The following is a 15,256-nucleotide window of genomic DNA, read 5'->3' as shown; positions in this document are numbered from 1 at the left end:
TATCTATCTATCTATCGCATATCTATCTCATCTATCTATCTCATATCTATCTATCAATCTATCTATCTATCAATCTATCTATCTATCTCATATCTATCTATCTATCTATCGCATATCTATCTCATATCTATCTATCTCATATCTATCTCTCATATCTATCTATCTATCGCATATCTATCTATCTCATATCTATCTATCTATCTATCTATCTATCTATCTATCTATCTATCTATCTATCTATCTATCTATCTATCTCCTATCTATCTATCTATCTCCTATCTATCTATCTATCTATCTATCTATCTATCTATCTATCTATCTATCTATCTATCTCATATCTATCTCATATCTATCTCATATCTATCTCATATCTATCTCATATCTATCTCATATCTATCTATCTATCTATCCTTGATGTGTTTGTGGAAGTTTTGAGAGTTCACCCCCTGTAGCCGCTCTGCCTCCATTCATGCGTCCTCCCTGCCCAGTCAGTGGGCTGCACACAGGGACTTCCTGAGTATTAAGCACCAGGTCTTGAATTACTATGTGTAACCCAACTCCTGAGCAGCTGCTTTCATGAAGTCTTCTCCTGGGCCCACAGGAATCATGTTGGGGTCACCACACACCTACTATTAACCCTTAACATGCTGCTGCCGTGTCATAATACTGGCACACACATGGGGGGGCCCTCTCCTGCACCCTAGTTTTTAATCTTGTATTCTCTTGGTCTGGTGGTTTTGTCCCACAATTATGATCCCTGAGCCATGCTCAGCCGCGGGCAGCATAATGAGCGTATGGATGGGGCATGGCTGCTGTAATCCCAGCCGGGTGGTGCTCATAATTACAGATTAGTGGTATAGATTTGTATAATTAAAGCAAAGTCACTTAAGAAATGTGATTATTAGTTATTTTGTCACCTGAAGAGCTTGCAATCTGGTCTTCATACAGTTGTATCCTTCTAATTTAGAAGTGTGTGTGTAGTGTGTGTAGTGTGAGTGTATAGGGTGTGTAGTGTGTGTGTATAGTGTTGTGACCATTACACTACACACTACATATACTACACACCCGGTGTCCCGCACCTCAAACCTGTAGGTTGTGACTTTTCTTTGCCTTTTGATACCCGGTCCGAGTTTTGTAATATTGGAATCAATGAGCAGGTTTACTACTGTGCCTGCGTCTACAATGGGTCCAAAAAAATTTGGCGCGTGTCATTGTAGATATATTTAAGAAAGAACAGATGTTTTTACCTCACTAGACACTTTTAAAAAAATATCTCGAAAAAGGAACTCTGCCCCCAATGTGTCTATCTATCTATCTATCTATCTATCTATCTATCTATCTATCTATCTATCTATCTATCTATCTATCTATCTATCTATCTATCTATCTATCTATCTCATATCTATCTATCTCATATCTATCTATCTCATATCTATCTATCTATCTATCTATCTATCTATCTATCTATCTATCTATCTATCTATCTATCTATCTATCTATCTATCTATCTATCTATCTATCTATCTATCTATCTATCATCTATCTATCTTCTATCTATCTCATATCTATCTATCTCATATCTATCTCATATCTATCTATCTATCTATCTATCTATCTATCTCATATCTATCTATCTATCTATCTATCTATCTATCTATCTATCTATCTATCTATCTATCTATCTATCTATCTCATATCTATCTATCTCATATCTATCTATCTCATATCTATCTATCTATCTATCTCATATCTATCTATCTATCTATCTATCTATCTATCTATCTATCTATCTATCTATCTATCTATCTATCTATCTCATATCTATCTATCTCATATCTATCTATCTCATATCTATCTATCTCATATCTATCTATCTCATATCTATCTATCTCATATCTATCTATCTCATATCTATCTATCTCATATCTATCTATCTCATATCTATCTATCTCATATCTATCTATCTCATATCTATCTATCTATCTATCTATCTATCTATCTATCTATCTATCTATCTATCTATCTATCTATCTCATATCTATCTATCTCATATCTATCTATCTCATATCTATCTATCTCATATCTATCTATCTCATATCTATCTATCTCATATCTATCTATCTCATATCTATCTATCTCATATCTATCTATCTATCTATCTCATATCTATCTATCTATCTCATATCTATCTATCTATCTCATATCTATCTATCTCATATCTATCTATCTCATATCTATCTATCTCATATCTATCTATCTCATATCTATCTATCTCATATCTATCTATCTATCTATCTATCTATCTATCTATCTATCTATCTATCTATCTATCTATCTATCTATCTATCTATCTATCTATCTATCTCATATCTATCTATCTATCTATCTATCTATCTATCTATCTATCTATCTATCTATCTATCTATCTATCTATCTATCTATCTATCTATCTCATATCTATCTATCTCATATCTATCTATCTATCTCATATCTATCTATCTATCTCATATCTATCTATCTATCTCATATCTATCTATCTCATATCTATCTATCTCATATCTATCTATCTCATATCTATCTATCTCATATCTATCTATCTCATATCTATCTATCTCATATCTATCTCTATCTATCTATCTATCTATCTATCTATCTATCTATCTATCTATCTATCTATCTATCTATCTATCTATCTATCTATCTATCTATCTATCTATCTCATATCTATCTATCTCATATCTATCTCATATCTATCTCATATCTATCTCTATCTATCTATCTATCTATCTATCTATCTATCTATCTATCTATCTATCTATCTATCTATCTATCTATCTATCTATCTATCTATCTATCTATCTATCTATCTATCTATCTATCTAACTATCTATCTATCTATCTCATATCTATCTATCTCATATCTATCTATCTCATATCTATCTATCTATCTATCTCATATCTATCTACCTACAGAATCTATGTTAGTAAATATGTTTGGTCAGTTAATAAACGCTGTTGTGCCCATTACCGCCATTGCCGCCATTACATTCTAGTGTCTGTGTATGAGACCCCTATAAGTTATGTGTATGTGGCCCGTAACCGTTAGCAACCAGAGTTCTGAAACCCTACACGAGGAAATGAAAGCTAGTTGCTATGGGCAACAGTTTGAGGCCTAGTCTTCTGTCAGTCTTTCTGTTGCTAAAATGTGACGGAACTGCTAGGAGTTGTAGTCTCTAGGCTATGTTGACACGGCCTATGTTCAGGCTGAAAAATACCAGACTGATTTAAAAAAAAAAAACTCCTCCAAAATCCAGACATCTTTGAAGTTGATTTTCGCAAGCGTTTTTGAAGCGCATTTCAAGGCGTGTAAGTGTCAATGGGAAAAATGAGCTCGTGAACCGCTTCAAGAATTGACTTGTCACGAAACGTATTTTTCTGAGGCGTTTTTTTTTATTCGGTATTGTAAAATTACACCTACACAACGTATTTCTCTTTGAAATCAATGCGCAGCTATTTGTCGGAGCGTAATACAAGTGTCACGCTCCGAAACGCGTCTGAAAAGCAGTCTAGTGAATATATAGTTAAATGGTACCTGTCCAGCGTTTTTGACCCCCCCCCCCCCCCCCCCCAGAAACAACTATCACCTATATATAGTAGCTCGAGAGTCATTTCAGAACGTATCCATGTGTGGCAAAAATAATAAAGAGTATCTAATAACGACGGCGCCGTGTGCGAATTATTTTAAGTGTCCGATAGGCGTTTCTTCAGCAGGAAAGTGTCCGACGATGTCGGCGGCAATCCCTTCCATCTTGGCTTGATTGACGTCTTTTCAGGGGACGCCTAGATGGGTGGGATGGCCGCGAAGATCGCATTTACCTGCTGAAGAAACGTTCATCAGACACTTCATCAATTTGCACATGGCGCAGGAGTCATTCAAACTTTGTCTAAGGTTCCCTTCATTTTTTGGGCACACATCGGTACCTTCCGAATTGTCTTTCTAGCCCCTATATATCGGTGATAGTGGTTTAGGGGGTCAAAACTGCTGACATGTTCCCTTTTAAATTTTCTGGATTTTCGGAAGTATATAAGAAATATATGTCTGACTTGGAAGGGCTGAGAACCTCCAAAAATACAGTCAAAATAGAATCCGAACATAAAATACGCTACCGGAACTTTTTTGATCCCGCAGCACTCCGTGTTTCAAGGGTGCGTGAGTAGGCTCCCACACCAACGTATAAAAATGGGAACTCCGCACCCCAAGGTATTATGCAATAAGTGATATTTTATTTCACGAATAGCGAAAAGTAGTAATCCAAAACTGGTTTAACGTTTCGGTCTATACATCCGACCTTTTTCAGAAACGGATTACGTCCGTGGATAGGGATACGCGGCGCTTGCGACCTCGGTCGCTGTTAGATAATGACGCTTTTATGGAATATGCTACCCGCCATTTTGTACTGTTTTTTTTTTTTTTTAAATCGAGAATTTTTCTTTCTGCTCAATTTTTTCGTTTTATAAGATACGAGATTCCGTGCCGGATTATCAGAATGGAATGTTGGATTAATGGAAGTTTGACTGTATCTGTCATATAATAACACATGTGAAATGAAAAGTCGTTTTTAGCAACTCGTTGGTCTGGCAGCTTTGCAATACGTTCCGGTACTTTCATCACTTTTTAACCCTTGCTTGGGGAATCGCTCTTGGAAATGCAGTGCAAACATTTGCTGAGTAATGTGCCTGCACATCCTGAACTGCAGCTCTGCTGGATGATGTATTGGTGGCACTGTGTTCGCAGTAATAAAGTTGTTGTTTAAAAAAAATAAAATAAAAAAAAAAAAAATATGTAGGAGTTACATCAGCCAATCAGAGCTGAAAGTGGGCGTCGTCAAACAGAGGGAAGGGGGCGTGTTTAAGTGAATAGCTTTTATTTGCTTCGCGTGCTGAGGTTGTGTGGTCATATGCATGGAAGCAGCCAAGGGGAAGGCAGCAGCCAGGGGAAGGCAAGCGTGCTGCACAGGTACACATGTTATAACCCGGGCAAGGGGCTGCTTCCCATATCCTGTATGCATAGTATATAGACTACCCCTCGTAGTGCCTGCAATGCCTGCATACCCCTTCCTCTAATCCTTGTTTTTCCTTTCTTCTGCCTAGATGTCTTTTACTGTCACATCAACTCGTCATGCCTGGTCTATAGACTTGCATTGTTCCTATTGATACCCTTAGAATCTAATTGTGTAATCCAACAAGGTCGTGTTTAGCCCCGTCGATTTAGTTCTTTTGCAAACGATCAAATAAAAATCTGTTCTTCTCACGTTGTAGCAAATGTTAAGCGCATAAAACCTAAAATAAAAGAAATCGCGACACATCCTTTAAACGGGTAACCACTCACGTCCTTTTTTTTTTTTTCTGTCCTTATACAGATATATATGGCGCAAGGATTTTTTTTTTCTTTATCGAGCCCAGCCGGATTAGTGTTGACATCATGTTCAGACCTAGAGACTAGTCATTTTTCACACTGCATTGTTATGTTGTAAGGTTGACAGGCGGCCGCGGTGCGAGGGGGGGGGGCAGAAGTATTTCTATTAAAAGAAAAAAAAAATTGCCTCGGGAAATGTTAACCAGTTAAGTGACACAGGATCGTCTTCTAACCACGTAGCCTAACGCAAGATAAAATCTAGAGCATTTGATCCCTTATCGTTTAACCCCTGGTGTGCTGGGAACGATATACTGTGTAGGGTTCAGGGCACATCGAGGCCTTGTCTTATTACTTTTGTCCCCAGAAGGAGGATTTTCCGTGAAGGCAAACGCCAGCAGCAGCTGTTTTTTTTTTTTTTTTCTTCTCTCTCTCTCTCTCACTCTCTCACACTCACTCTCTCACTCTCTCACACTCACTCTCTCACTCTCTCTCACTCTCTCACACTCTCTCTCTCACACTCTCTCTCTCACACTCTCTCTCTCACACTCTCTCTCTCACACTCTCTCTCTCACACTCTCTCTCTCACACTCTCTCTCTCACACTCTCTCTCTCACACTCTCTCTCTCACACTCTCTCTCTCACACTCTCTCTCTCACACTCTCTCTCTCACACTCTCTCTCTCACACTCTCTCTCTCACACTCTCTCTCTCACACTCTCTCTCACGCTGGGTGAGACGTGACATCATGAAATTGACGGTACGCAGCACCCATGCTTGTATATTAATAGCCACCTCTTGTAGACAATGGCAGAAAAGGTAGGTCCCGGGGTGGCTTGTAGGTTTTTGTTTTCTCTCTAGGCCTCGGGATGGGCACAAAAACACCAGCTGGCTGAGTCCTTTTCTGTAGCCGATTTGCACTGGCAGCCATTAATAAGTGCTTGGCAATTGCTGAGCAAACTCGGCCTTTCCTCAAGTTGTTTTTACAGGTTAAACGACCCTGTGATTTTGTGGTGTTCTCCATGCTGAGAATATATTCTTAAGAATCCCCCCCCCCCCATCCTTACCCCACCCCGTCTGTTTTTGTACACTTTTTTTATTTTTTTTTATTATATGAAATATTTATTTTTTCAAAAAATTCACTTTAAAAAGTAATTTATGCTCCTGGGTGCGGGGAAAGTTTGGAGGTTTAACACAAACCAGAACCCGCGAATTGACATAAAGGGAGAGAATGGAAACTGTTTACATTAAGAACTGGCGGTGAGGCGCTCTAATTTAATCCACGTTCAGCTCCCAGGACCACGTTTTTTCAGGATCATGTTAGGTTGGAACATGTGTTCGTGTTTATGAGGGGGACGGGAACGCTGAGAGGTTATTGTTAAGCTTGTGCTGGCTTTCCTCCTAAGATTAAATGACACTATGTGGGTTTGAATGCGTCTCCGTTAATACGTGCCAGAAAAAAACAAAAACGATTGTAATTTTTTTTTTTTTTTGTAGTCCCTTTTTTTATTGGGAACTTATTGTGGCATGAATATTTGACTATGCAACATTTCCTTTTATTTGTATGAATTTTAAAATCTTTCCCTACTCCAATATGGTTTCTGTTGAAACCCAATTTTACGAGTGTGGCAGCGAGCCCTATGTATCACCTTGTAAAAAATGTGTGCTGAACAGTTTGGGTATTTGCCCCAAGACCCCTACAAAACCTCCTTTCTTCGAAAGGATTTGCTATTCTATGTAAATCATTCATTTAACGATTCCATCTTCATGTAGGAAAGAGATTCGGTTAGAATTTTGCGCTATTTTTCATAATGCTGGTCTTTTTTTAGATTTTTTTTTTATAATATACGTAAATATTTTTTTAATAATTCCTTCTCAAACTTTTTTCATTTGGAAATGAGAATTAGACGTTCGGGTTGGTCTTTGTATAATTCGGTGCTTGGTTGCATCTATGTTCAGTGTTTTTTTACTTGAACGGGGTTATTTTTGTTTATTTTATGTATTCCGATTTATATTCGTATATATGTAGATATCCTGTATTTATTTAGCCTTTTTACTTTATTCCAACAATCAACACAGAATTTACATGTGATTTTTTGAAAACGTTATTTTTCTGTAGTAAAATATTCCTGGCAATTTGGAACGATGTTAGTGGCCATTATGTTGGCACGACTCATTTTCAGCGGCTCTATTTCAAGGCCTAAACCTTATAGTTGTTTGCATGTCGATTGGTACGGGATTTCCTGTATTGCAATATTTCATATATTTATACATTTATTTGGGCCACGCAAGTTGCCTGGTCTTTTTGAAATTATTGTCTAAGTTTTGGCCACTATTAGCCAAGATTGTAGAAATCCCAGATGCAAGGTTGCCAATGTACCTAGTTATACAACTGGTGCCTAACTTTTTGGGTTGTTTTCTATTAAGGTCTGTAACCGTTCCCATTGCCTGGCCGCTCAAAAATTTAGATGGACTCTTGAAATGGTCTAACTGGTTTCGAAAGTCTGCAGTATTTTTCCATTTCTGGTATCGGCCAGTTGGAGCGTGACTTCTTGTAGCCAAATTGTGGTTCTCTACAAGTATACGGGACGATCTTTTTGCAGGCCCACAACCTAGACATAATTTTTGGCCTAAGGCCACATGCACACGATCCTAATTTTGATCCGCGATTAAAATACTGATCCATTAATTTCTATGGCACATGGACACCTTTCCTTATATTTATGGGAAGGTGTCCGGGCCGTAGAAAGGATCCGCACAAAATATAACATGTCCTATTTTTTGAGTTTACGGACCCTGCTCCTATACTTTATATTGGGAGCACGGCCTGCAAATGCGGGTGACTGTCCATGCCCGTAATTACGGACCGTGATTACCGCTACGGCTGTGTGCAGGGGGCCTTAGCCCCAACAAGGCCCATGAGGTCCAGCAGAGTTTCCAATGCAGTTGAAGGACACATGTTCTGTATAGCGGGAAGGTGGGACCTTAGTCACTTTTTCTGTGTTGGGCCCAAAGTTGCCCAATCCGACCCTGGGCCCTGGCCTACAATAAGAGCTGCTTGTGATATAAGACTTGAGTATCACAATGGGATTTTTAGGCATTTAGTCATGCAGCTTTTATGTGATGGTCTTGATAGTCTTTGCCTTCTTAGGACTGCAATAGTTACCGGCAGCAACATCTGGCGACTGATTGTGCCATCTACATTCTAGGTCTGAATGGTAGCCTATACGCGGTGCTGCTTATTTCTAAAGCTCGGTAGTAGACGACGTCTTGCCCGGTGTACCAGGTATTTCACAAATATGTTAAGTATTTAAACTAGGCCCGACCTTCTTACTGCAGGTAATGTCTAAGACTCGATAGCATCACAAAAGTATTATTGTAACCCAGAGTGTAAAGCAGTCCCATATAGAAATCCCTATAATGTGGATGCTTCATTAGTTGAATCTTTTTTTTTTTTTTTTTTGGGGGATAGTTGGGTGACTTCCAAGCCCTACCCAGCTTTTCTTGCGTCCTGACTGGCAAACCTGGCACAAATCTTTGGCGCCGTAATCCGCCTATGAAATACGATTACTATTAAATATTAAAGGGTTAACGTTCAGATGTTCATGTGTTTGTCACCGGTCCCTAGCCTCCAGTATAACTTGGAATTTCCCTCGTTTAAATGGAGATCACAATTACCTTCCCTCTGAACACGTTCCTTCGTTGCTCTCTGGTTATTGATGCATTGCCCAGTTGCGTGATGCCGTTTTTTTTAAATTTACATTGCTTTAGATCACCGCTTCACGTAACACGTGCAAATTCTGCTGTGGAAAATCTGCAACAAATCCGCTACGTGTGTGGGTACCCTTAGGCCCTGTTCACACTGGGTTTTTTTTGGTGCTGATTTTGACGCGGAAACTGCCTCTGAATTAAAGCCAAAATACGGCCGAAATCGCCCCCCATTAATTTCAATGGGAGGCAGAGCTGCTTTTTTTCCTGGGCAGCTTTTAACTGCGGTTCCGTCTCTGATGATAATTTTTCATTGGCCTTTTTGGCTCGCGGTCTTTGTGTTAGCTGCAATGGCCGCAGGTGAAAAACGCTGCCAAAGCCGCGGCAAAGAAACGCGGGCAGGTCAAAATCTGCTTCAAAATTCCTGAATTTTGAGGCAGGTTTTGGCCTGCCTGCTAAAAACTCTGAGCTTAAGGCCTAGTTCACACAATGAAGATTTCTTAGCCTGGTACATTGTAACAAATCATCAGCTGTGTTGAGCATCACTAGGTAAGTACAGGTTTTCAGAATCTGGATATAAACATAATTTTTTCCATTAACAGACAGCAATCGGAGATTTTGAAAGTGTTAAGGAGTTAAAACAAAGTATTTTAGAAGTTTCAAAACTTTTCACAATCCAATGATTAACCCCTTCCCTCTTTAGCCACTTTTGACCTTCCTGACCAAGCCTCATTTTTCAAATCTGACATGTTTCACTTTATGTGGTAATAACGTCGGAATGCTTGTACCTATCCAAGCGATTCTGAGATTGTTTTCTCGTGACACATTGGACTTTATGTTACTGGCAAAATTTGCCCGATACATTCAGTATTTAATTGTGAAAAACACCAAAATATAGTGAAAAATTGCAAAAAATAGCATTTTTATCAATTTAAATGTATCTGCTTGTAAGACAGGCAGTTATAACACACAAAATTGTTGCTAATTAACATCCCCCATGTGTCTACTTTAGTTTGGCATCGTTTTTTGAACATCCTTTTATTTTTCTAGGACGTTACAAGGCTTAGAACTTTAGCAGCAATTTCTCACATTTTCAAGAAAATTTCAAAAGGCTATTTTTACAGGGGCCAGTTCAGTTCTGAAGTGGCTTTGAGGGCCTTATATATTAGAAACCCCCAAAAAGTCACCCCATTTTAAAAACTGCACCCCTCAAAGTATTCAAAACAGCATTCAGAAAGTGTTTTAACCCTTTAGACGTTTCACAGGAATGAAAGCAATATAGAGGGGAAATTTATAAATTTCGTTTTTTTTTGCAGAAATTCATTTTGAATCCATTTTTTGTGTAACACAGAAAGTTTCACCAGAAAAATGCAACTCAATATTTATTGCCCAGATTCTGCAGTTTTTAGAAATATCCCACATGTCGCCCTAGCGTGCTTATGGACTGAAACACAGGCCTCCGAAGCAAAGGAGCACCTTGAGGATTTTGGGGCCTTGTTTTTATTACAATATATTTTAGGCACCATATCCGGTTTGAAGGACTCTTGCGGTGCCAAAACAGTGGAAACCCCCCACAAGTGACCCCATTTTGGAAACTACACCCCTTGAGGAAATTATCTAGGGGTATAGTGAGCATTTTGACCCCACAGATTTTTTGCAGAAATTATTGGAAGTAGGATGTGAAAAATGAAAATCTACATTTTTCCCAATAAAACGTAGGTTTAGCTAATTTTTTTTCATTTTCACAAGGTCTAAAAGAGAAAAAGCACCACAACATTTGTAGAGCAGTTTGTCCCGAGTAAAACAGTACCCCACATTTGATCATAGACTGCTGTTTGGACACACGGCAGGGCTTAGAAGTGAAGGAACCCCATTTGGCTTTTGGAGCTCAAATTTAGCAGGAATGGTTTGCGGATGCCATGTCGCATTTGCAAAGCCCCTGAGGGCACAAAACAGTGGAAACCCCCAACAAGTGACCCCATTTTGGAAACTACACCCCTTGAGGAAATTATCTAGGGGTATAGTGAGCATTTTGACCCCACAAATTTTTTGCAGAAATTATTGGAAGTAGGATGTGAAAATGAAAATCTACATTTTTCCCAATAAAACGTAGGTTTAGCTCATTTTTTTTCATTTCCACAAGGACTAAAAGAGAAAAAGCACCACAACATTTGTAGAGCAGTTTGTCCCGAGTAAAACAGTACCCCACATTTGATCATAGACTGCTGTTTGGACACACGGCAGGGCTTAGAAGGGAAGGAACCCCATTTGGCTTTTGGAGCTCAAATTTAGCAGGAATGGTTTGCGGATGCCATGTCGCATTTGCAAAGCCCCTGAGGGCACAAAACAGTGGAAACCCCCCACAAGTGACCCCATTTTGGAAACTACACCCCTTGAGGAAATTATCTAGGGGTATAGTGAGCATTTTGACCCCACAAATTTTTTGCAGAAATTATTGGAAGTAGGATGTGAAAATGAAAATCTACATTTTTCCCAATAAAACGTAGGTTTAGCTCATTTTTTTTCATTTCCACAAGGACTAAAAGAGAAAAAGCACCACAACATTTGTAGAGCAGTTTGTCCCGAGTAAAACAGTACCCCACATTTGATCATAGACTGCTGTTTGGACACACGGCAGGGCTTAGAAGGGAAGGAACCCCATTTGGCTTTTGGAGCTCAAATTTAGCAGGAATGGTTTGCGGATGCCATGTCGCATTTGCAAAGCCCCTGAGGGCACAAAACAGTGGAAACCCCCCACAAGTGACCCCATTTTGGAAACTACACCCCTTGAGGAAATTATCTAGGGGTATAGTGAGCATTTTGACCCCACAAATTTTTTGCAGAAATTATTGGAAGTAGGATGTGAAAATGAAAATCTACATTTTTCCCAATAAAACGTAGGTTTAGCTCATTTTTTTTCATTTCCACAAGGACTAAAAGAGAAAAAGCACCACAACATTTGTAGAGCAGTTTGTCCCGAGTAAAACAGTACCCCACATTTGATCATAGACTGCTGTTTGGACACACGGCAGGGCTTAGAAGGGAAGGAACCCCATTTGGCTTTTGGAGCTCAAATTTAGCAGGAATGGTTTGCGGATGCCATGTCGCATTTGCAAAGCCCCTGAGGGCACAAAACAGTGGAAACCCCCCACAAGTGACCCCATTTTGGAAACTACACCCCTTGAGGAAATTATCTAGGGGTATAGTGAGCATTTTGACCCCACAAATTTTTTGCAGAAATTATTGGAAGTAGGATGTGAAAATGAAAATCTACATTTTTCCCAATAAAACGTAGGTTTAGCTCATTTTTTTTCATTTCCACAAGGACTAAAAGAGAAAAAGCACCACAACATTTGTAGAGCAGTTTGTCCCGAGTAAAACAGTACCCCACATTTGATCATAGACTGCTGTTTGGACACACGGCAGGGCTTAGAAGGGAAGGAACCCCATTTGGCTTTTGGAGCTCAAATTTAGCAGGAATGGTTTGCGGATGCCATGTCGCATTTGCAAAGCCCCTGAGGGCACAAAACAGTGGAAACCCCCCACAAGTGACCCCATTTTGGAAACTACACCCCTTGAGGAAATTATCTAGGGGTATAGTGAGCATTTTGACCCCACAAATTTTTTGCAGAAATTATTGGAAGTAGGATGTGAAAATGAAAATCTACATTTTTCCCAATAAAACGTAGGTTTAGCTCATTTTTTTTCATTTCCACAAGGACTAAAAGAGAAAAAGCACCACAACATTTGTAGAGCAGTTTGTCCCGAGTAAAACAGTACCCCACATTTGATCATAGACTGCTGTTTGGACACACGGCAGGGCTTAGAAGGGAAGGAACCCCATTTGGCTTTTGGAGCTCAAATTTAGCAGGAATGGTTTGCGGAGGCCATGTCGCATTTGCAAAGCCCCTGAGGGCACAAAACAGTGGAAACCCCCCACAAGTGACCCCATTTTGGAAACTACACCCCTTGAGGAAATTATCTAGGGGTATAGTGAGCATTTTGACCCCACAGGCTTTTTGCAGAATTTATTGGAAGTAGGCCGTGAAAATGAAAATGTAAATTTTAACCAATAAAACGTAGGTTTAGCAAAATTTTTTTTCATTCCCACAAGGACTAAAGGAGAAAAAGCACCACAACATTTGTAGAGCAGTTTATCCTGAGTAAAACAGTACCCCACATGTGGTCATAAACGGCTGTTTGGACACACGGCAGGGCTCAGAAGGGAAAGAACACCATTTGGAGTTGAAATGTAACTGGAATGGTTTGCGGTGGCCATGTCGCATTTGCAAAGCCCCTGAGGGGTCAAAACAGTGGAACCCCCCCACAAGTGACCCCATTTTGGAAACTACACCCCTTGAGTAAATTATCTAGGGGTATAGTGAGCATTTTGACCCCACAGGCTTTTTGCAGAATTTATTGGAAGTAGGCCGTGAAAATGAAAATGTAAATTTTAACCAATAAAACGTAGGTTTAGCAAAATTTTTTTTCATTCCCACAAGGACTAAAGGAGAAAAAGCACCACAACATTTGTAGAGCAGTTTATCCTGAGTAAAACAGTACCCCACATGTGGTCATAAACGGCTGTTTGGACACACGGCAGGGCTCAGAAGGGAAAGAACACCATTTGGAGTTCAAATGTAACTGGAATGGTTTGCGGTGGCCATGTCGCATTTGCAAAGCCCCTGAGGGGTCAAAACAGTAGAACCCCCCCACAAGTGACCCCATTTTGGAAACTACACCCCTTGAGTAAATTATCTAGGGGTATAGTGAGCATTTTGACCCCACAGGCTTTTTGCAGAATTTATTGGAAGTAGGCCGTGAAAATGAAAATGTAAATTTTAACCAATAAAACGTAGGTTTAGCAAAATTTTTTTTCATTCCCACAAGGACTAAAGGAGAAAAAGCACCACAACATTTGTAGAGCAGTTTATCCTGAGTAAAACAGTACCCCACATGTGGTCATAAACGGCTGTTTGGACACACGGCAGGGCTCAGAAGGGAAAGAACACCATTTGGAGTTCAAATGTAACTGGAATGGTTTGCGGTGGCCATGTCGCATTTGCAAAGCCCCTGAGGGGTCAAAACAGTAGAACCCCCCCCACAAGTGACCCCATTTTGGAAACTACACCCCTTGAGTAAATTATCTAGGGGTATAGTGAGCATTTTGACCCCACAGGCTTTTTGCAGAATTTATTGGAAGTAGGCCGTGAAAATGAAAATGTAAATTTTAACCAATAAAACGTAGGTTTAGCAAAATTTTTTTTCATTCCCACAAGGACTAAAGGAGAAAAAGCACCACAACATTTGTAGAGCAGTTTATCCTGAGTAAAACAGTACCCCACATGTGGTCATAAACGGCTGTTTGGACACACGGCAGGGCTCAGAAGGGAAAGAACACCATTTGGAGTTCAAATGTAACTGGAATGGTTTGCGGTGGCCATGTCGCATTTGCAAAGCCCCTGAGGGGTCAAAACAGTGGAAACCCCCCACAAGTGACCCCATTTTGGAAACTACACCCCTTGAGTAAATTATCTAGGGGTATAGTGAGCATTTAAAAAAATGTTTCAATTAAAATCCATGGATGTGTGATAAACTTTGAAGCACTCTTTTATGCACAGGCCAGGTTTGTCGGGACAGGTTTCACAATGATAAGTTGTGTCTCGTCTTCTCCCTCTGTTGTAACACACTTTACACCTTTTTTGGCTCCTTCCCTTTTTACCAGTGGGGGGGATTTCGCCAGGAAAGTGTTGCCCTGGTACAATACGTGGACCATCGCTTCTAGAAGTACTGGGGCTCTCCCCTTCCTGGTCCCCAAATACAAGGGCCTTGATAACCGCTTCTTGAAACTGAAGGAATGTCCCTGTCCGGCCTGCACATCGGTATAGCACGTAAGCGTTATACAATGCCATCTGTACCACGTGCACGGCCAGCTTTTTGTACCACGTCTTTGTTTTACGCATGGCACTGTACGGCTTCAGTACTTGATCAGAGAGATCAACACCTCCCATGTACTTATTGTAGCCGAGGATGCAGTCTGGCTTGGGGGTCATTGTGGTGCTACCTCGGACAGGGACAGGGGTGATGCCACTACCGTGTATTGTGGTCAACATAAGGACGTCCCTCTTGTCCTTAT

General features: G+C 39.9%; 1 protein-coding gene across 6 annotated transcripts in view; it reads left to right on the top strand.

Moving 5' to 3' along the window:
- FAM53A (family with sequence similarity 53 member A) overlaps positions 1 to 15,256 on the top strand; it is a 74,074-nt gene that overhangs the window by 931 nt on the left and 57,887 nt on the right. For 2 of the 6 annotated variants that reach the window (XM_075856853.1, XM_075856879.1), the window contains exon 1: positions 4,939 to 5,017. The exons of 3 other annotated variants lie outside the window; for them this stretch is intronic. The gene's annotated coding sequence lies outside the window, so the exon portion shown is untranslated. Of the gene's footprint in view, positions 1 to 4,938; positions 5,018 to 8,674; positions 8,699 to 15,256 lie in introns of those variants that run through there. One more of the 6 variants, XM_075856870.1, reaches the window with a different exon arrangement.

This window comes from Rhinoderma darwinii, chromosome 1, assembly GCF_050947455.1.
Source record: "Rhinoderma darwinii isolate aRhiDar2 chromosome 1, aRhiDar2.hap1, whole genome shotgun sequence".
In the NCBI taxonomy this organism is placed as follows: Eukaryota; Metazoa; Chordata; class Amphibia; order Anura; family Rhinodermatidae; genus Rhinoderma; species Rhinoderma darwinii.
This window is presented reverse-complemented; position numbering and strand designations above follow the sequence as displayed.